Here is a 23,212-nt window from a genome sequence, read left to right on the forward strand (position 1 = left end):
CCAATTGAAGTTAAAATTTATCTCATAAAGTCACTTCTGCCTTTGTTTTTGTTTAATCTGTTATTGAGTTTGTATTTGTAATATTGCGTCAATTCAAAGATCTTTTTGCAAATTTCCCTAAAGTTAGTTTTAGAAGTTTGCTCTCTGCCTCTTGATATAATGCTTGGATTAACTCATCATATCTATTGTCCTTTTATGAGACTCGTTTGTTGACATTGGAGAGAATATCTTCGGGAATCCAAAGTTATAATTCCCTGATGAGCAGAAGCTTTCCAGCTTTGGTAGATATTCAAGTTTCAGATGTTGAGTGTTTCATTTCAGGAGCAATGGAAGTATTCAAATTGAGATCTACTGTAAATAAAAGCTGTTGTACTTGAACAATAACTTGGGTTCCATGTCCTAAAAAGCCATCACCTTTGTCACCAATCTTTGAAATTCTTGGTCAATAATGTATTTCAAATGATATCTGCTAAAGTCAGTGGGCAATCATCTTCTTGAAACGGAGGAGTTGCTATAACAGCAGTACATATAAACATGAAAAAAAACAGCAATAACTCCCTGTAAAAGGAAGTCCTACCATGTAAATGAACAAAAAGGCAAATGATGCAAATGAATTTTGTAAAATGATCTACATAATCTCATACTGATTTTGCCCATAAAAGACTCATAGATAAATAGTTAAAGAATCAATAAACTAATTTGGATAAAAACATGCTGTGTAAACGAACTTTTGTTGCACCACTGTCCTGGTAACTGTCAGTTCACAGGAGAACTTGTTTACGCCAAACAGTACTCCATAATAGCCATGGCTGACTATCCTTTTTCGAATTGTTATAACCAAATTGCGCCACTGTCTTCAGAATTTTCAGATTCTTCTATCTTGACACTCTGTTATGATAGCCATATTAGTCATGAAAAGAAGATAAGCATAGAACGAATTCAGGGTTTCTTGGGTACTAGAAGTTCAAGCATCACTTTGATCATCCTCGGAATTCTCATATCCTTCTACCATGTCATTCTATGGCTCTTTTCATTCCAATTCTTTGGTTTTGATTCAAGAAAATAGTAAAACAAATAACTAATTAAACAGTAAGAAAATTTGGAAAATTACATATACCTATGCTTGGAACATCCGTTGTATGGTGCCATTAAGGCTGCCTTCCCAACGCCCTTCATTTGTCCCCTCACGTGACACCACTTTGTGCAACATTGGAGTGTTTGAGTGTCCTCCAGAGAACATCTTCATCTTTGGACAGCCTCCCACAACTACAGTCTGTAAGGATGGGAACCCCAAGGTCTAATTCCCTGATGAGCAGAAGCTCTCCAGCTTTGGTAGAGATATAAGATTCAAAATGTTGAGTTGGGGGAAACTGATTTCATCACCACCATCATCATCATTATTCCCACCTTGTATTATTTCTGCAATATTCTATACTCATTTCTCTGAGCTGCGCTAGACTTTTGGCTATGAAATGTATAATTAATTTTATGATTCCATCACAACTATTTACTTTCAAAGTCACCAGATTTCGGAAAGATACCGAGGATGGAACCATATTGGTTTTCCTCAGCCATGCAGACTTCTACTCACAACCTTCTTCACTTTGGAATATCAATTTTTCGATATAAGAATGGCTTATTTCAAGTGTTTGAAGATTGGGCGAAGATAATAATGAGAACACGTAAGGTGGCAGCGACAATACTTGCTCTGTATAATCCTCAAGTTTGACGACTTTAAGTTGGGAAAGTAGTGAGATACAAGTTATTGGGCATGGCAATGCCATATCTCCTTCATTTCAGCATTCCATCGCAATGTCAATTTATACAGCTTCAAAAACGTGAACTGCACCGATTCCTATTGTTTGTTAACAGAGGATAACAAATACTAAATAGTCTAGGGAAGCATTTAGGATGAATATACCTGATTCACCCAAAACAGGGGCTGTCGAATTGATAATCCACTTGTTTCTTCAGAAGCAAACAATATCTCCACTTTGCCACACCCCCTCAATTTCATTTCCTTCAGCGAAGGCCAATTTATAGTAAGCATTTTGCGATGGATGCTCCGTAGGTTTGGCAAATTTTCTAGTATTAAAGATGTCAAGCATGAAGTTGGGGTTCAAATATTATTTCAACTGATTCACAATCATATATGCTCAAATGGTTAAGCTTTTGGAGGTTTTTCAACATGCTCAATGGGAAGGCATCCAATAACTTAATGGATGTTAGTTTGGGGAAGGAATGCTGAGCAAGTTGGTTGGGCCATATCCTTTCCAATTTCTCCATCACTGAAATATCCAATTCCTCCAGCACAGGAAATATCACCTATATGTGCCCATGCATAATTCATTTTAATGTGCCGGTAAATATTTACCGGCATAAATGCATACCTTTTCATTGAAGAGATGTTGTGGCTGGTCAAGTGAGACGTCGCTGCTCTCTCCAACAATATTTATACCACTGAAATGAGATGTGTTCAAAACACGACATTCCCGTAGATCTAATTTCCTTAGAGACGTAAATTCAATCGGAATATTAATTCCACTGCAAAATCTTTTGAGATTAGGAAGTCTGTTGAGCTTCAAGGAGTCAAGTTTAGGAAACAGACTTATGCAGCTGCTGATGCTTTATTCTTCTCCTAATACTCCTTGCATCACCTCTTTCATTTCATCACAACAAGAAACGACAAGTGTTTCGAGTTGAACAAAGCTTTTAACCATAGATGAAGCGAATACGTACTTCAATTTATGGCATTACAGGAAGCTGCTCATCATTCCATATTTTCTCAGTGACATTCAGCTGGTGCAAGAACAAATCCTCCGAGGCAGGACATGAAACCTGCAAACAGGATTATATCATCACATACAATTCAACCCAAATTATCACATTCTTCTAACTAATGAAAATAATAATATTCATATTAAATATTGATTGAGTATTAATACATGCCTTTTGATTGAAGAGATGATGTGGCTGATCAAGTGAGATGTTGCCACTGATCTTTCTATCAATATTTATACCATCACCATGCAATGTATCCAGAACAGGGCATTTCTGTATCTTCAATACTCTTAAAGAGGGAAATTCAATGGGAATATTAATTCCACAACCAAAACTTTTGAGCAAGAGAGAATCAAGGTGTCGAGTTTAGGAAACATAATTGTGCTGCTGCAAATCATTTCATTTCTCCTCCTAATACTCTTTGTATTACCTCTCCCAGTTCATGAAACGAAGAAACTACAAAGCTTTTAGCCATAGATGAAGTAAATACATACTTCAACTAACGGCATCCCATCACTATCAACCTGGTTAAACTTTGAACACCAAAATATATTACAGAAAGCTGATTATCATTCCATATTTTCTCAATGTTACCCACTGACACTAAATTGCGGCCGCAACGCAGCGTAACGGCTGCATCGTAAAGGAAAGATATTAAAAGTTTGATTTGCTGCCATTTTTAGATTAAAACAGAAGAAGAAAGGAATCAAATTATAGTCTTTGGGGAGTGGAGAATCACGATGAAGCTCAATCCCATATCAATTGAGAAAGAGGGTGGACCAGGAGCTGGAGTTGATAAATAAGAGACACATTGCTCCATTGAAACATACTTACCTGGATGGGGTTGATGGATGATCAATACGATCCATGGCCTAGGTCAGTGATTTCCATTGCACTTGGGAGAGGTGCTTGCCTAAGGTCTCCCCAAGTGGGAGAGCCTACATCATAATTTGTGGTAGTGGGGGCTTGCGTTCGCGCAGCCCTCTTCCTATATTAGTTAAAATATTTTGCTTGCGGCATGGACTATATTACAAATGGTTGAATTTGTATAACAATCTGCCTGCGTTTTCTTTGTTCAATACATTTAGATATTGAAATTGATGTATCTGAAATTGCAAATATCAAACTTTTCATCTGAAAGATACTCGAAGAAGACAACATGTTCAAAGACCGAAGCTACCGCCTGCCTGAAGATAGCAGCAGCAGTACTGAAAAGGAAAAGTTAACGAAAAAGGAGGGGAGCATTGCTACAAAGTACATGGCAAATTGAAAACTCCCGACTTATAGAACAACTTCCCAACAATGTAAGAAGACCGGTTGTTTTCGAAAAAGTTGAGGCCATATTCCCCAAGAGCTTGAGGCTTGAGCCATATTCTCCTAATAATTATACAATAGGCAGCAACGCAGATGTATAAGAAAACATGAGTTACTTATTAATGTTAAAAATTCAATATTAGCCTAAATAAGTTCACACTTAAATTAATTTGATGTCATTGCTTACATCAATTTAGTTTTGATGTCATTGCTTACATCAATTTAGTTAGGTGAAAATTAAGTATTTTTCTCATGTTTTAATTTTAATGGTTTAAATTATTTAGTGCTTATTTTAATGAGTGGTTTAGATTGTTTCTTGTAACCTATAAATACCCTACTTGTATTTGAGTTTTATCATCCAACAATCAAAGCTTAATTATAAACATTTGAAAGTTTTCTTAAGAGTTCTTTCATTTTGCAATTTTGTGAGATTATTCTAAAGAGTTTTTTTTTCTTCTTCTAGATCAATTAGAGTTTTTACTCTATTTTGATTCAACAATTGGTATCAGAGCCACGTTTTTAAGGTCTCTTGAAATTTTGAGTATGCTCTGTGGCTGCAGTTTTTAACTGATCTTCCACATCAAAAAATATTTCTTGAGTTATTGTCGGGGTTATTACAAACCTTGTGGAGCTTCTTTGTGTTTAGAGTAATTTAGTACTCTGCACGTTTGTTACTCAAGCTTGTTCGGTGTAGTCAAAGCCTTTCCGTTAAGATGGGTGATCTTCAAGTAGTTGGAGGAATCAAGAAGCTCAACAACAAAAACTACAACACGTGGGCAACATGTATGGAGTCATACTTACAAGGTCAAGACCTTTGGGAGGTTGTCGGTGGTGGGGAAGTTACACAACCGGCGACAGAAGATGCCAATGGAATCTTGCGAAAGTGAAAAATTAAAGCAGGCAAAGCAATGTTTGCTTTAAAGACCACAATTGAAGAAGAAATGTTGGAGCACATTCGGGATGCTAAAACACCAAAGGAAGCATGGGACACTTTTGTTACACTCTTTTCGAAGAGGAACGATACAAAATTGCAACTTCTCAAGAATGAACTTCTATCAATGGCGCAACGCGACATGGCGATTGCCCAATACTTTCACAAGGTGAAGTCGATATGTCGCGAAATTTCAGAATTAGATCCGACAGCTGCTATTGGGGAAGCCAGGATAAAAAGAATAATTGTCCATGGTTTGAGACCCGAATATCGAGGGTTTGTTACCGCTGTACAGGGATGGCCGACACAACCATCGCTTGTTGAGTTCGAAAATTTGCTTGCAGGACAAGAAGCTATGGTCAAGCAAATGAGAGGAGTCTCGCTGAAGGGTGAAGAGGAAGCGCTCTACACCAGCAAAAGCAGAGGCACTTTTCAGCGGTATACTGGCAGTGGATCTAAAAAGGATGGTGACAAGGTGAAAAATTACCAAGGAAAGGGAGGCTCTCATTCAGGGGGAGCATCCAAGAATTGCAGTAATAGTAGAAAGTTCGATGGCAAGTGTTATAACTGCGGGAAGATGGGTCACATGGCAAAAGACTGTTGGACCAAGAAAAAGCCTGTTGAAAGTAATACTTCTACTTCTTGTTCGAAGGAGAATAGTGAAGATGGTTGGGATGTTGAAGCATTATTTGCTACGGAGGAAGAAGAATTAGCTCTCACGGTAACAACACCAGAACGGATTGACTACAAGAATGATTGGATCGTACATTCTGGCTGCTCAAATCATATGACGGGTGACAAACAGAAGTTGCAAAACATGTCTGAGTACAATGGAGGTCGTGTGGTGGTGACAGCTGACAACTTAAGGCTACCGATAACTCACATCGGTAAGACAATAGTTACGCCTCGATATAATACTAACCAGGTGCAACTTCAAGATGTTTACCATGTCTCAGGAATGAAGAAAAATTTGCTATTTGTGCCTCAACTAACATCATCAGGCCATTATGTCTTATTTGGTCCCCAAGACGTGAAGGTTTATCATGACGTCAAAATCTCAGAAACACCAACAATGGAGGGACGACGTTTGGAATCAATTTACGTGATGTCAGCAGAGTCTGCATATGTAGACATGACAAGGAAAAATGAGACATCAGATCTATGGCACATGTGGTTAGGTCATGTTAGCTATTCCAAGCTAAGTGTGATGGTGAAAAAGTCGATGCTTAAGGGGCTTCCTCAACTAGATGTGAGAACAGACACGGTCTGTGCGGGATGCCAGTATGGTAAAGCACACCAATTACCATATGACGAGTCGAAGTTTAAAGCAAAAGAACCGTTGGAGTTGGTTCACTCTGATGTGTTCGGACCGGTTAAGCAACAATCAATTAGCGGTATGCGGTACATGGTAATATTCATTGATGACTTCTCCAGGTATGTGTGGATTTTCTTTATGAAAGAAAAATCTGATAATTTCTCAAAGTTTAAAGAGTTCAGAGACTCAGCTGAAGGAGAAGTGGGAAAGAAGATATGTTTCTTGTGCACAGACAACGGAGGAGAATATAGATCAAACGAGTTCTCTCAATACCTAAGGGAATGTCAAATACGTCATCAGTACACTTGTGCCAACACGCCACAACAAAATGGTGTAGCGGAAAGAAAAAACCGGCATCTTGCAGAAATTTGTCGAAGTATGCTACATGCAAAGAATGTACCTGGAAGGTTTTGGGCTGAAGCAATGAGGACTGCAGCCTTTGTGATCAACAAACTTCCTCAACCAAGGTTAGGATTTGTTTCACCCTTTGAGAAACTATGGAATATAAAACCTATAGTTAGCTACTTTTGAGTATTTGGCTGTGTATGTTATGTGTTTGTTCCTGATCATTTACGGAGCAAATTTGACAAGAAAGCTGTTAAATGTATCTTTGTGGGATATGACAGTCAGAGAAAGGGGTGGAAATATTGTGATCCAATTAGTGGAAGATGCTACACGTCACAAAATGTGGTATTTGATGAAGCATCTTCTTGGTGGTCCTCAGAGAAGGAGGTGTTGCCAGATTCGAGAGAATTTGGAGACAAGCTACAACAAAAGATGGGGGAGCATGATGTTCAACTCCAAACAAGTTCAGATGAATAAGAAGATCCAAATGGCGATGATGTCGAACAAAGAGTGACTCAGAATCCTTGGCAAACTGGCGTGTATCAACAACTAAACAAAAAAGGTGGGCCTAGTGAAACAGAAGAATCAATTCCACAATCTCAACTCCGAAGGTCAACAAGAATACGAAGTCCAAATCCCAAAAATGCCAATGCAGCCATAATTGAAGAAGCAACGGAGCCTGAGACGTTCAAAGAAGCATCGAAGAGTTCTGAGTGGATGACAGCTATGAAAGAGGAGATCGATGTACTTCAGCAAAATCAAACTTGGGATATTGTACCAAAGATAAAAGATGTGAAACCCATATCTTGCAAATGGGTTTACAAGATAAAGCGCCGTCCAGATGGGTCAATCGAGAGGTACAAAGCACGATTGGTAGCTCGTGGTTTCTCTCAACAGTATGGACTAGACTATGATGAAACATTTAGTCCAGTGGCGAAACTTACAACCGTACGAGTCTTACTTGCACTTGCAGCCAACAAAGACTGGAACTTGTGGCAGATGGATGTGAAGAATGCTTTTCTTCATGGAGAACTAGATCGAGAGATCTACATGACCCAACCAATGGGTTTTCAGAGTCAAGATCATCTTGAATATGTGTGTAAGCTACGAAAAGCACTCTACGGATTGAAACAATCACCTAGGGCGTGGTATGTTAAGATTGCTGAATTTCTAACGAAAAGTGGTTATTCAGTAACACCTGCAGATTCTAGCTTGTTTGTCAAAGCCAATGAAGGTAAGCTAGCTATCGTACTAGTGTACGTGGATGACTTAATCATAACCGGTGATGATGAGGCAGAAATTCTTCAGACGAATGAGAATTTATCAGTTCGTTTCCAGATGAAGGAACTTGGACAACTTAAGCACTTCCTTGGTCTAGAGGTTGATCGCATACACGAAGGAATATTTCTATGTCAACAGAAATATGCTAAAGATTTGTTGAAGAGGTTGGGAATGCTCGAATGCAAGTCAACTTCAACGCCAATGGAACCAAATATCAAAATGTGTGCACATGAAGGAAAATATTTGGAAGATGCAACAATGTATCGACAATTGATAGGTAGTCTGATCTACTTAACCTTAACCCGACCTGACATTTCTTATGCAGTTGGTGTGATGAGTCGGTATATGCAAAATCCAAAGAAGCCTCATTTGGAAGCAGTTCGACGAATACTGAGATATGTGAAGAATACAATTGACTATGGTCTTTTGTACAAGAAAGATGAAGACTGCATGTTAGTTGGTTATTGTGATGTGATTATGCAGGAGATCATGACACAGGAGATCAACAACTGGATATGTGTTTAAGCTTAGCTCCGGAACAATTTCTTGGTGTAGCAAAAGACAACCAACGGTATCATTGTCAACCACTGAAGCTGAGTATCGAGCAGCAATAATGGCAGCTCAAGAGAGTACATGGTTGATACAGTTGATGAATAATCTACATCAATCGGTAGATTATGCAATTTCGTTGTATTGTGACAACCAATCGACAATTCGACTGGCGGAGAATCCTGTCTTTCATGCAAGAACTAAACATGTGGAAGTACATTACCACTTTGTTAGGGAAAAAGTTTTGCAAGAAGAGATTGAGATGAGGCAAATCAAGACAGATGAGAAAATTGCTGACTTATTTACAAAAAGCTTGAGTGTTGGAAAGTTTGAACATTTCCGTCGTCAGCATGGCGTGATTCAAAGAATGGAGGCTAACATTGAGGGGGAGTGTTAAAAATTCAATATTAGCCTAAATAAGTTCACACCTAAATTAATTTGATGTCATTGCTTACATCAATTTAGTTTTGATGTCATTGCTTACATCAATTTAGTTAGGTGAAAATTAAGTATTTTTCTCATGTTTTAATTTTAATGGTTTAGATTATTTAGTGCTTATTTTAATGAGTGGTTTAGATTGTTTCTTGTAACCTATAAATACCCTACTTGTATTTGAGTTTTATCATCCAACAATCAAAGCTTAATTATAAGCATTTGAAAGCTTTCTTAAGAGTTCTTCCCTTTTGCAATTTTGTGAGATTATTCTAAAGAGTTTTTTTTCTTCTTCTCGATCAATTAGAGTTTTTACTCTATTTTGATTCAACAATTAATAAACACAACCAATTCAGAAGCCTCGCAGCTTTCAATGGTTCCAATGTGTACTTGCAGTTTAAATGCAATATATTTATTCTCTATATTCATATTTATGTTACTTAACTCTTGTTTCCAACAGCAATGGACACCTATAGACTCAATAATATCAATGTTATGAATTGTTTTCTTGAACACCAATAAAAATCCATTAAAGAAGATGAAAAACAGCTTACTTCAGTGACATCTTTGGCAGTGAAATTCTCCTCCGTTTCTTTCTCAACTTGCTGCACAAATATTAAGCTTACATGTTTTTCAACACATGATTTTTGAAGCAAAATTGTTCAAAGGGGTTAATGTTATCGGAGTTGAGAAACCAGAAGCAGCGAGATAAAGAAATAATGAAACAGATTTTAATCTGTTCAGAGTTTCATATATTCTTTGTAAAACGGCCGTGGCTCCATTTAGTCTCACCAATCAGCAGGAAAAATTCATACAGGATTATTTATGATAAAGCACTAATCCCACATCAAGCAAGAGAAGGAAGAACGAGCGTGGCTTCATAAATAACAGGCAACCATCTTCGTTGCAAAATACTTATCTGGACTGGGTCAATGGGTGATCAAGAAGGTCCATGACCTAGGTTAGTGACCTCCATTGCACTTAGGAGAGGGGTGCTCGCCTAAGGTCTCCCCAAAGTGGGAGAGCCTACGTCATAATTTGTTATAGTTGGGCGGCCCCTGTCCAATTGTAGTCTAAATCAAAATTTCCCGGCCTGTTGCTTTTTGAAACACATCAAATTTAAAGTGTCTTTTCAGTAGATGATTGTATATTTACAACGTGATATGTTTTATATTTGCTTCATGTCATACTTAAGTTGACATAATAACACCCAAACTAAGTGCTAGATTGACAGAACAATATATAATACTACATTAAGAATTCAAGCAGAATATTTGAAAATTTGAATACTAATTTAGAATTTATACCATAATTTAAGGGTATTTCGTTATGAACTGTATATTAATTTAGTGACTTAATTGATAAAATGTTTTGTTCAATAGTTAAAATAGAACCGACCCATAATTTAGTGACCTTAGGGTAATTTAGCCTATTATTTTTCATCGATTGATTAAAATGTAAAATAACATTGTTTCTTTCTTTCTTCAATGTATCTAGTATTATAAATGTTTCACTTCTAGCTAAAAGTGTGGATATCAAATTTTGCACAATGTTTGAATTTATTTGGTTCAATCTTGAAAGCACAAAGTTATTCATTTATTCGTGTGTTTGAGCAAATGTTGATACTAGATGAGGTTAAATTACAAATTTGACAACTGAACTTTCATGTGAATCCTATTTTACTCATTGTACTTGTAAAATTTTCAATTTGCTCACTCAACTTTATAGATTTAGTTTTTTTGTCACTTTACCATTATATCACTAACAGCTCATTGATGTGGCTTATTTTAATATTAAAATTCAGCTACATAAGATGTCACATAAGATTTCTATTTAATAAAATAAAAATTAATCAGAAAAAAAATCCTATACAAAACCATAACCCCAAATACTACCACACAAAAAATCTCAAATTAATCATGCAACCATGAAAGTCCACATGCAACTCCAATGGAGATCTTATAAACTTGTTCCAAGAACCAAAAAATCATAATTACTAATTGAAAATTACACCCAAAATCCTATAAAAAAAACACTAGCCCCCATATCCTTCCGTAAAAAATTTTGCAAATTAATCAGGAAGCCATGAAAGTCCACAAACAATTTCAATGGAGATCTTATAAACTTGTTCCAAGTCAAAGTCAAGTTGATTCATCTTTGATTAAGTAATATTTTAATGGAAGATAATGCAGTGAAATTTTGTAAATATCAAGTTTCATTAATGGTATTTTGGGGAATTATTAATAATTGAATTTTAAATACAATTATATTAGTTTAATGCCAAGTGTATTAGTTGTTAAATACTAGAATAATAAAAAATAAGCATATTTTCTAGCTCTTGAACAAGCCTTGGCCGAAACTTCATTGCTTCATAAGGTAAGATTTTATTTTTTTTATTTTTTGAAGCCATATACTTGATTTTTGGATTAAGCTATTAGATAGAGAATTAATCTACATGATATTGTCTATCATTTGGTATCAACATTTCATAGTGAAGATGCTTATATGTTGATATTGAAAGTTAGGGTTTATGTAGGGTTTATGGATTTTGAAGAATTGATGAAAGATTTTTATGTTTTTGATGTTGGAGATTAGTTCTAAAGCATTTATGATGATTAAAATTATTTGTACATGCATATATATAATGTTCGACCATACCTAGGGTTTTAGGAGATTGATTGATTTTGGTTTAATTTGATGTTATGATGATTGGAATAGCATGATTTTGGTGTTAGGAAGTTGAATTCATGCTTGAAATTGAATGAAAACCTTGTCCTAAAGTACTATGTAGGTTCGGCCATAGGGAGAAATTTGGGGGGGATTTTGAAAATTTTTCTATGGTCTAGAAAAGATATTTGAAATGGTCTATGTGATTTGAAGATCAATTTGGAACCTTGAGATAGTAAAAAGGCTAGTTTACAAGTTTTAAGAATTGTGGGACATTATTGTAAAAATGTGATAATTGGGGTGTTCGATGTTAAATTTTAACATTGAAATGCTGGAAATTTGAGTTGGAAAGTTGTTTGGAACCAAATTGCAAAGTTAGTAAAAGTTGAAGGTGGAATTTGAAAGGTCTTAGAAAAATAGGGTCTTGATTGTAAGTTTTTAAATGTGAAAGTATCATTTGGGTAAATTAGAACAATTCTGGAAATTTTAATAGCATGCTGATTTTGGGTTTAATTATTTAAGTTTGGATCAAATTGCAAGTTTATAAAGATTGGAGGTTGAATTCGAAAAAGTCTAAGAAAGTTTAGGGTGAAATTGCAAGCTTTTGAATGTTTAAGTGTTGATTTGAATATTTTATTACGGTGCTGGAAATTTTATGTGATTAATGTGACATGATCATAGTAGTGAAGGGCTATTATGAATTTAATGAAAAAGTTGAGGTGAATTCTAGAAAGAATTCAAAATTAGTGGTTTGATTGTGTAATTGAAAAAAATTGAGGGACTAAAGTTAGAAATAAACATTTATGGAAGTTAAAGAGTATTTTGAGAAATTTGAAATTTTGATGAAAGCATGACTTTTTTTATCGATTAAGTATCAATTTTTATTTTATAGACTTTTATGTTTTTAAGTTTAGATTATATTAGTTTGATACTAACATATAACTTGAATATGTTATGTTGTCAAATTACGATAAACCTAGTGATCCAAACAACCTGAAAGGAAAGGACAAAGCACGTGATTAGAAATATTATGTAAAAGGTTCGGTAGTGAGGCAAAGCTGAGTGTAATTTATTTATTTAATTACTCTGATCGATGACGACTTATGATAAGTCAATCTCATGTTATTTTATTTTAAAGGTATGATTTATGTTTTAATTATGAATTATTTCCATAATATTTTACTAAGTTTTATGAATGATTTCGGGTATGAATTGCCCATGTTATATTTTACGACTACGATTTGAAAATGATTATGGTTTTGATATGATGTTTATTAAATGGTTATGAAACGAAAAAAAGTTTATTGTATGTTGCATTAAGATTCGTAGGTACAGTTGACATGCCATGAGATGGAGTGAATATGACTCTGATATGATACATCTGTGTATATTATGTATAGCATCGTGTGTGCAAAGTTTAAGATTGCACTTGGAGTGCATAGTTTGATTTTGATGATAGCACTTAAGTTGCACACACTCGTCTGACTCACGTACCTTGCATTCTCTTAAATATATTTTGGGCTATGAAAATGAAATATAAAAATTCTGAAATGTGTCTTAACAAAAAGGAGCGTTAAATGATTATTATGTCTAATATTGTTTATTATAATTTTGAGAAAATCATAAGATGGTTCTTTTCAGGTTTTTGATGAAGATATAGCATGAGATACTCGATTTGAACATTTTAAGATTTTTTTATGAATTATTTTAAATGTTTTAATATATTTACAATATTTTATATATTTTATCTCACCTTTAGTTATTAATATCTCACTAAGTTATTACGGACATGCAGTGAGGAGCCTCTCGAGCATATTTTTGGAGATCATCTATAATATCAGTGTCAGTAAGACATATTCGATGTTACTTTTGATTAATAGTGACATTTATATTCATCTTATCCATTTGCTTTATCAATTTTATTTAAAGGGTTTGTAATAGTAAATTATGATCATTTTATTTTGATTAGTCTAGTTTTGTCAATAACTATAAAATGGGTATATATACATTGTTATATTTAATGGGTAGAATACATATAATATTATGTTTCAAATAGTTTGAAAACTCAAGCAGTTTTAAATAGTTTACGATAACATACTAACTGTCTAATCACTACTTGAAAATGAATTTTTTTACAATAAACTATTAATTTTTAATTTTTATGCTAATAAGAAAATAGTTTTAAAGTTGAAATATGAATGTTTTAAAATGAAACAAAATTTTAAGTATTTATGTTCATTAAATATTATAAAGTTGATGTGACATCTTTAACTTGTACATTGAAACATGTACAGATTATGAGTGTTACATTTATTGGTATGACCCTGTAATTTTTAAATTTACACTTTAGTAACTAAAATCACATTGTTCGGCCAAATCTATAAAATTACATTGATATGAGCTAAATTTCTCTAATCTAAAATATGAAAATAATATTTTCAACCATTATCTATCATCCTTAAATTTTTCGTAAAATTCCATTTCAATCCGATTATCCAATTTCGATACCGAATTTTATCGTTTTATAACTTTTAACACAAATCACGTATAGAAAATCTGATTACCACGAAAATTCTTATATCAAGACAAACGGTTTGTTTAAAGACTTAAATATAACATTTTAAAAATTATATTTTTGGTCCTTAAATTTTTACAAAGTTTATATTTTAGCCACCAAACTTTCAAAACTTACAATTTAGTCACTAGCCAAAATTTAGGGTTATTACATTCCAAGAACCAAATAATCACAATGAATCATTTTTGTTCTCTCTTTAAATCCAAAAATGAAAATACCAAAAAATAAAGAAGATGAAGAATAAAGAAGGAAAAGAGAAAAAATAAAAAGGACAAAAATACCAAAAACTCCTTTTTGATTTCCTTGCATGCCGTCGTCGTCGTCTTCTGTCGGTTCCAGCACCAGTCAAGACTCAAGACCATCTCATGTTTCTCCTTAGCTTCCATAGTAGAGAAAATGGAAATGAGAGGATGAAGAAGAAGAATAAAGAGGGGAAAGGAAAAAAAAATGAAGAAAAAAAAGAAATATAATTTCTTCTTTAGATCAAAACGATGTCGTTTTGGTTAAAATTTAAAATTTTTAAAGATCCAAAATTACGTCATTTTGGTATAAGTTTTCACGTCATAATGCTGTTAATTATTTAACGGCAGAGTGCTAAAAAAAATTAATGTATAAAATTCAGTGATTAAATTGAATTTTTTAAAAGTATGATGAGTAAAATAGGAATTGTATGAAAGTTCAGTCATCAAAATTTGTAATTTACCCTAATATTAATATAATAGGCTTCAAATATTTGGACTTTTTCTTTGAAATCTGATTGATTTTGAGGACTGCCAACCACCAATCCCACACCAAGGTGAATGAAATACACGGCAAGCCCTCCAGCTATTTTATTAAATGTCTCACTGATATAAAAAAACACTCAAATTGCAAGCTTTGAACTAAAAAAAAAGGGTTGAAGATAGTTGTGCAGGTGATGGGAAGCAGATAACCGAGAATTTTAACCCCAACGCATCTCTCTCAGATTATATCAACCCAAAAGAACCCTTTAACTGCGTTCCAAATCTTCAATCAAGCGCACCAAATATACCCCAACTATCGTCACAACGGTCCCGTTTATGCCACCATGATCAACATTCTTGGCAACTCCGGTCGAATTCTAGAGATGAAACAAGTGATCGATCAAATGAAAGACGACTCTTGTGTGTGCAAAGATTCAGTTTTTGTTGATGCTATCAGAACTTTTGCAAGTGCTGGGATGGTAAATGAGGCTTTGAATCTCTTTAACAGCATTCCTCAGTTCAATTGTGTCAATTTTACTGAATCTTTTAATACCATTTTGGGGATAGTGCTGAAAGAGTCTGATTTCAAAGCAGCTTATCAACTCTTCTCGGATAATTGTTGGAGGTTGGAAGTGAAATCTAGGGTGAAATCATTGAATTTGTTAATGGAAGGGCTTTGTCAATTCAAAAAATCCGATCTCGCCTTGAATATTTTCCATGAAATGGATTTTCAAGGTTGTTACCCTGATAGAGAAAGCTACATTATTTTAATGAAGGGTTTATGTGATGATGGGAGGTTAGATGAAGCTATCCATTTGTTATATTCAATGTTTTGGAGGATTTCCCAAAAGGGTAGTGGTGAAGATATTGTGATTTATCATATTTTATTGGATGCTTTTTGCGATGACGGGAAGGTTGAAGAAGCTTTAGAAATCCTTGGGAAGGTTTTGAGGAAGGGTTTAAAGGCCCCGAAGAGTCGTCGACAACGACTCATTTTAAGTAAATGCAAAGATGGGGAAGATTCAGAAGATACTAAACGCTTGATTAATGAAGCTTTAATAAGAGGTGGAGTTCCTAGTTTGGGTAGCTATAGTGCTATGGCCATTGATTTATATAATGAAGGTAGAGTCGATGAGGGTGATAAATTGTTCGATGAAATGCGTAAGAGAGGGTTCTTCCCTTCATTGCCGATGCATGAAGCAAAGGCAGCTGCTTTGAGTAAGAAAGGGAGAGTTAGTGTAGTAATCAAAGTAATCGAAGAGGATATCAATGAAGGAACTTGTGTTTCGAGTGTCGGATTATATAACACCATATTGAAATGTCTTTGTAATGCAGGGGATTCAGAATTAGCCGTTGGATATTTGAAGAAGATGGCCAAGCAGGTTGGTTGTGTAGCCAACAAAGAAACCTATAGCATTTTGGTTATTGGGTTGTGCAAAGATGGTAAATATAACGAAGCAAGTCAGGTTTTGGAATGGATGCAGATCAAATCACATCGGCCGGGTGCTGAAACTTATAACGGACTTATAAAGGGGCTCTGCTTAATAGGTAGGCAATATGAAGCTGTGATGTGGTTAGAAGCGATGGTAAGTCAGGGGATGGTGCCAGCCCTTTTAATATGGAACTCATTGGTTGCATCTGTGTGTTGTAAAATGAGTGACAGAGAGATGTTTAGATTGAGCTCATTCTAACCCTATCATTATATTTGTTCTCTCCCTTCTCAAGCTAAAGTTGCATGGTAGAAGGAAATATTGGCCAAAATTTCAGAAATAACTTTGTTTTTATTCCTTTCTATTCTTGAAAATCTCATCTTCAATTCTTTAGTGTTTTATTTAAAGATTATCATAATAATATTAATAACATTTAAAATAATGCATACCAAGGATCTTTCCATTATATTGGAATGATTAGTGCAGGTTGCATCTCCCATCTTGGAGGAAGTGAGAATTTCCCACTTGAGAAAGATGATGAAATAGAAGAACTCACTTCCACCAAATTGATTTCCCAAACTACGGAAACTGGAAGTTGAAGGATGTGATGGGTTGTGAACCATTTTCCGGTAGCCAGAGACCTCCCACGACTTAGTGATCGAGCAATCAATAGCTTGCTGGGGAGTAGAGGAGATTGTTTCCAGACCACATGACGGATTGGATTCGGAAACGACTCTCATCTTTGAGTTCAATCGACTATCCTCCCCTGTTCTTTGGAGTTCAACGGAACTCGAAAGTTTGGCATACCACAAAGTGGCCCATGTTAAAAGAGTTAGCAACATACGAGTGTGGAAAATTAATATGTTTAGTACACATGTTATCAACAGCTAACAATGGACAACTTTTTTATCGTTGGTAAGGCAGAGTTAGGGCTTAAATTGAAGAAATCGGGGAGTGAAGGAATTGGGGATTTAGGGATTGAGAGTGAAATGGGGAAAATTGATTCAGACAAAAGGGAAATAGAGGCAAAGCAAAACGACTACGTTGGAGTGGACATTAAACATACAAATGGGATTGGTGGGCTTGAGAGAACGTTGATGGATCCGTAGCATGGACAGTGGGCTAACACAACACCTGCAGCAGACCATTAAGAAGAAAAAGAGAAGAATTGCATGATTTGGGAGTTTGTTATCCGGCTGGCATTAGCAACGGTTCAGTACATTGTATACAATAAATTAAGATTGAGAGAATGTACTGTTGTGATGAAAATTCAATGAAATTCTGAATTTCCTTTCATCCTTTCTTCAACTCCTATTTTTCTTTCTACCAAAATCATAACAAATTGGTAATTAGATCTCGGTTTTTTGATCTAAAAGTGCAAAAAAAAAATTCCAAGTTGGTTAAGAATAAAAAAATTTAGCATATGGTTGATACAACAAATTCGGTGCTGCCTGATCTGGTTGCTAAGATTACTCAGGAGGGACTACCTCCTTGGTGGGCGAAGGAACGAACTACTTTTGAGGAGTATTTTGCTATTCTGGAAACTCAGTCAAAGAAAAATCGAGAATACCTGCCACGAATCTTGCAACTGATGGCTAAGAGCGCTGAAAAGGTTGAGCAATCCACACCAGTGAGCACTCAGCGAAAACCTGAAACTCTTGGGCATAAATCAGTAGGTTAAAAACCTCTCCAAGTTACTATAATTGATGAACACGAAAAATATTCGTTCAATCCAGATGAACCAGGTATCTTAGCTCCGAGACCCGGTTCCTAGCAAGTAAACCTCTCTTCTAGTGATAATCATGCACTAAAGTTTGTTAATCAAGTTTGTGAATTAGGGGAACATTCTAGTAGGAATTACACAAATAAATGCTTGGGTTTGTCACTTTCTCAGTCTAGAATAGAACATCCTTATTTTGATGGCACTAATCCCAAGAGTTGGGTCCAAAAATGTCACAAATTGTTTTTATTGTATGCAACTCCTGAGCATCAGAAAATGAAGATAGCCCCTATGTATTTATCTGGTCAAACAGAGACATAGTTTGATGCTTATATTATATAGAAAAATCGGGTTAAATGGAATGAATTTGTAGCAAATATTTGTCACAGATTTTGTGATAAAGACATGAGTGATGTTATTGAAGAATTTAATAAATTATTTCAGCAGTCATTAGTAGAGGACCATCAAGCAAAATTTGAGGCATTGCAACCCTTTGTTTTGCAAGTGAATCCTCAATTGGGGGAAGCTTATTTTGTTTTCAGTTTTCTCAGTGGGCTTAAGGAGGAAATCAAGCATAGGGTCAAAGTTTATCAACCACAGACTGTGGCTTCAGTGTGTCGCAAAACTAAATTGTATGAGTTGGCCTTAGAAGTGAAAAAAAACCTCGTTATTCATTCAAACCTACTACTTTTGGATCTTTAGGGACAGTTAAAAAATCTCATATTCATGTGACTAACACACTTGGTAAACCTCTTACCGTACCAAACACTGCTCGACAACTTTTGGTGGATTATCGTCGAGCGAATAGGTTGTGTTTCAAGTGCGAGGACAAATTTGGACCTGGTCATGTTTGTAAACCAAAGCAACCTAATATGATGGAGGAAGAAGAGACTCTGGATGTTAGTCATAATCAGTTAGAGCATGATCTTTTAAATTCAAAGTCAATTCCAGTTGAAGGGGATTGTGTTGATGACTCCTGAAATCACATAAGCGACATCTCACTCCTATTGGGCACGCACGACATACTAATGCGATTCTACTCTAGGTTTCTGGACATACTCAGATCTAGCGATACCCCTATTGTACTATCCTAAACTAGCTCCGCCATCCCTCGAGGACCCTTGACCTCGCTGAATATATGGGCAGATCTCTATGATGATGCAGGGGCCAAACTCTGAGCTTTTAGATCGTCTCTGACAAAATGATCCAAAGATCCACTGCTGAAGCAACCTATAGTGAATCGGTAACACTCCCCAATGTATCTATGCCCATAAATCGAGCACACTATGTGATATGGTGCCCACTCAAATCTACTGGCGCTCAATCCAGAAGCTAATGGTAAATGTATTCTACGGGATTTAGACCTACCACCATGGTTCGAACTCTGAGCTACTCCTCTAGACGGCCCTAATGGCGGTCTCCCCAAACTCTGAGGGCATATGGCCTACTTTGTTGATGTTTGAGATGTCCCAGCAGTCTCTGGAGCCCTCCAACTCTGTCCCACTAAGTTGCTCATCTCCTGAGCTTTCTTGCATAGAATTCTCTCGACCGCCTTAGCATGGTGGGTCAAATCCATAAATACACGAGGGAGATTGACTACTAACTAAATTTGAATATCCAAATGGAGATCATCTCTAAACCTTTTACAACGATGAGCCTCAGTCAAAATAAACTCTGGCGCATACTTGCTCAATCTAATAAACTCCTCATACTCAAGCATTGTCCGATCGCCCTGGGTCAGATACAAAGACTGGTAGTAGAAATCGTCAACGTGAGACTCTCCAATGTACTTCTCACGAAACTATGAAAAAAAATACTCCCAGGTGGGTCTTTCTGGCTCCATCACCAACTCTATAGTCTCCCATCAATTAATCGTGTCACCCTTTAGAAGGGTAGTGACACATTCAAACTTGCCCTCAGGAGTGAGGTGTAACTGACGAAGAGTACGGAATATCTCTCGGGGCCAATGGTTTGCAGAGATGAGATCGTCATCCCTAGATCCATAGAAATCCGCATTCTTATACCAATAGAGCCTCTCGACTGAATACTCCTGAGGCGCTATGGCAGGTTGAACCGGTGGTACAAGTGGGGGAGGTGGCATAACAAACATATTCATAATGACACAGGTAATCTGTCGAAGAGTCGAGGTCAAATTATGAAATAAAGTCGCCTCATCAACTCCTACATCCACAACCATCTCCTTCTCAGAATTGGGGGCATACTCGTCACCAAAATCTCCAGCCAAGAAGGTGTGACTCTTCTCCTGGACCTCGTAACTAGGGATATCATTATTGACCATGATCGAATCTTAAATTTTAAAAAAAAACTATCACTATCGCCATTCCATAATCTTAAGTATCATTGAAACACAAAAGACATGTACTCATACAGATACTTACTGACTCTAACGCTCGGGTCCTAGGAATGACTAAACATGGAAGCTCTGATACCACTAAATATAATACCCTATTCCAGTTCGACCCAAAGATCCATGTATTATGATGCCACATGAAACCACTTAAATAGTTAACAAAAAAATTCCTTTAAAAATGTTTATAATCATCAAAATAGTTCATCATAAATGCAGTAAAAATTAAATTCAACATTTACAAAATATCATAATCCCTCAAAATACATACAACACAACCATAGAGTTTTAAAACAAAATAAAGTTATGACTCGAATATACATAGTTCATATATAGAATACATGCCCACTAAAATAGACTCAAGATATACTCTGCAAATCAACTGGTATGGAATGTACGGATGCGATAGGCTCCTCAACGATCCCCTCTACTAACCTGCGCACGAAAACACATTCCATACGCTGAGTCCATAAGCTTAGTGGCGCGAAAATAATAATGGAATACTACATGCATTCATTACATTAACATACCAGCGTGCAAGTCATAAACATGGAAAAATACATAACAAACATGAGATAGGTCAAGTGATCTACTTGGAGGAATTTACATGCATCTCGAAAGACACACTAGTCTATCTAGAACGTGATAGCTTCGGGGTAAGAACCAGAATTTATGTGCATTGAAACGTAAAGCCCGTAGTCTATCTCGGATCCTCTAGATCTTGAGGTAAGTTTCAGAATTTACGTACATCGGAAGCTCACATCCCGTAACTAGTCAAGCATATGTTATAATTCTATAATTTACGTGCATCAATACTCGTATCAATACGACCCAAATTTACATGTATCAGATGCGTACAAAAAACAATATCTAGATATTTATAAACAAATGACGATCTTCATAGTGCTAGAATAACTCATGTGTCCTAACCGTTTCCCGAGTATCATGCAAAGGCAAATCTTATGTCATCCTATTTTTCTTGATTTAGGTGATAATTAAGTTAACTGATTGTTTTCACTTGTATCGAATACTTAAGGCTTATACGAACTCAAAACACCTTAACCCGAACACTCAAACAAATTAACCAAAATTGCCCAAAAATCCACAATGAGTATTATTGATAATGTACCAACTGTATCGATATTAAACATTGGGTATCGTCTGAGTATAGATACCAAAAATAGCTTAAATAACTTGGTATCGATACTCCTATAGGGAGTATCGATACTATACCCTGGGTATCGATACTCTCATGAGTATCGATACTAAATTTGGTTTTGATGTTTTAAAAATGCCTCAGTATCGATATCAACCCTCTGAGTATCAATATTAGACCCCGAGTATCGATACTTCTTAGAGGGGTATCGATACTTTCCTTATATTATGCTTGGTTTTTTCCTTTCATAAATAGTAGTACTGCTCTTCTAGTACCGATATCGACAGACCATAATTCTCTATTTTGAGCATGAAAATCCTCTAAATCTCACCCATACACTTCTCTAAGACTAGAAAATTTTATTAAAGTCTTATTTGGGGTTTTAGAGGTTTAAAGTTATCATCTTTCATGCTTGGAACACACAATTTCAGAATATGCCATGAATTTACTCTAGCATACTTTCATGTGCTTAACATACCAAATATGCACATAAAATGACCTATATGCAGTATAGTTAAGTTAGAATCGTGTTACCTTGAAGCTTGGTGACTGAAAAACGTCCTTGAATTACCCAAGGGTTAAGTTTTCTTTTCCTCTAGCCTTTGAGCTCTCACTTTGCTCTTGCAATAATCAAAGTCATGGAAAATGAGTTATTAACTCATTTTAAACTTAAAGTAACACTAGAAATAATTCTTACAACCCAAAACTCTCTTAAAATCAAACTAAATCACAAGGTTCCCTAAACCCCTCCAAAACCCATTTTCACCTAAGACCCCTAAACTTTGAAAATGAGGTCTTAACTTAAAGCTTAGGAAGTGTAGATTATGAATCTTACCATGAAAATTCTATTTCAAGATTGCCAAACTAAAAAACTTGGACCTTTAACTTTCCTTGGAGATGAAAAAAAGGGGAGATAATAGACAAAGTTAGGGTAAAAAAAAGATGGTGTTTCAGATGTGAAGTCATCACCCTTAATGAAGAATCAACTTTGATTCAAATAAATGGGTTAATTACCCACCTAGCCCTCCCTCGTTTTATTTAAGATTAAAAGCATTCCCTTGTCAAGCTTGTTGGGCTCATACCATGCCCAAGACAAAACCAATTGGGTCCGAAACTTTATACTCTGAAGAAAATTTTATCTTAAAGTCCATTCAAAAAAACCCTAAACTCTTAACTCATATTCGAGGTATTATAATGCCACTCCGGGGTTCAGGTCACCTATCAACGTATTAAACCTCTTTTCTACTAGTCAGGGTTGAAAACGATAGTTCTGCAGCCTAATGTTTTCCAAAGAACGAAAAGGGAACATATTTCTAAACATGGTCTTCTTCAGCCTTTGCCTAATCCAAACCGAGATTGGGAGGTAATTGTTCGCTTGGTGTGACTACTATATATTGTTGCGGAAATATGTGCAAGTATACACAATCGAACAAGTGATATAGTAATGAGTGAGTGTCGTATCCATAGGGATGGGAGGAAATTGATAAGTTTAATCAAAGCACTTTACTCTGTCACCTAAGTAAAGTTAGTGATGGTATGTTTATATGAGAATGTTCTGGCAAAATGAAATGGATGTTGTGGCAATGGAATGACGGTAATATGGTAGCAGATGGAGATGTTGTGGCA

General features: G+C 35.7%; 2 non-coding genes and 1 pseudogene across 2 annotated transcripts; all 3 read left to right on the plus strand.

The window, feature by feature from the left end:
* Positions 1–3,607: 3,607 nt before the first annotated feature.
* LOC120189862 lies at positions 3,608–3,768 on the plus strand. The gene has a single exon (XR_005522565.1). It is a non-coding gene; the product is annotated as a U1 spliceosomal RNA (small nuclear RNA).
* A 6,091-nt stretch (positions 3,769–9,859) lies between these two features.
* On the plus strand, positions 9,860–10,014 carry LOC120189853. The gene has a single exon (XR_005522557.1). It is a non-coding gene; the product is annotated as a U1 spliceosomal RNA (small nuclear RNA).
* A 5,092-nt stretch (positions 10,015–15,106) lies between these two features.
* Positions 15,107–16,680, plus strand: LOC120189757 (annotated as a pseudogene).
* Positions 16,681–23,212: the final 6,532 nt, after the last annotated feature.

The sequence above is a fragment of the Hibiscus syriacus genome, unplaced genomic scaffold (assembly GCF_006381635.1).
Source record: "Hibiscus syriacus cultivar Baekdansim isolate YM2019G1 unplaced genomic scaffold, ASM638163v2 tig00116959_pilon, whole genome shotgun sequence".
In the NCBI taxonomy this organism is placed as follows: Eukaryota; Viridiplantae; Streptophyta; class Magnoliopsida; order Malvales; family Malvaceae; genus Hibiscus; species Hibiscus syriacus.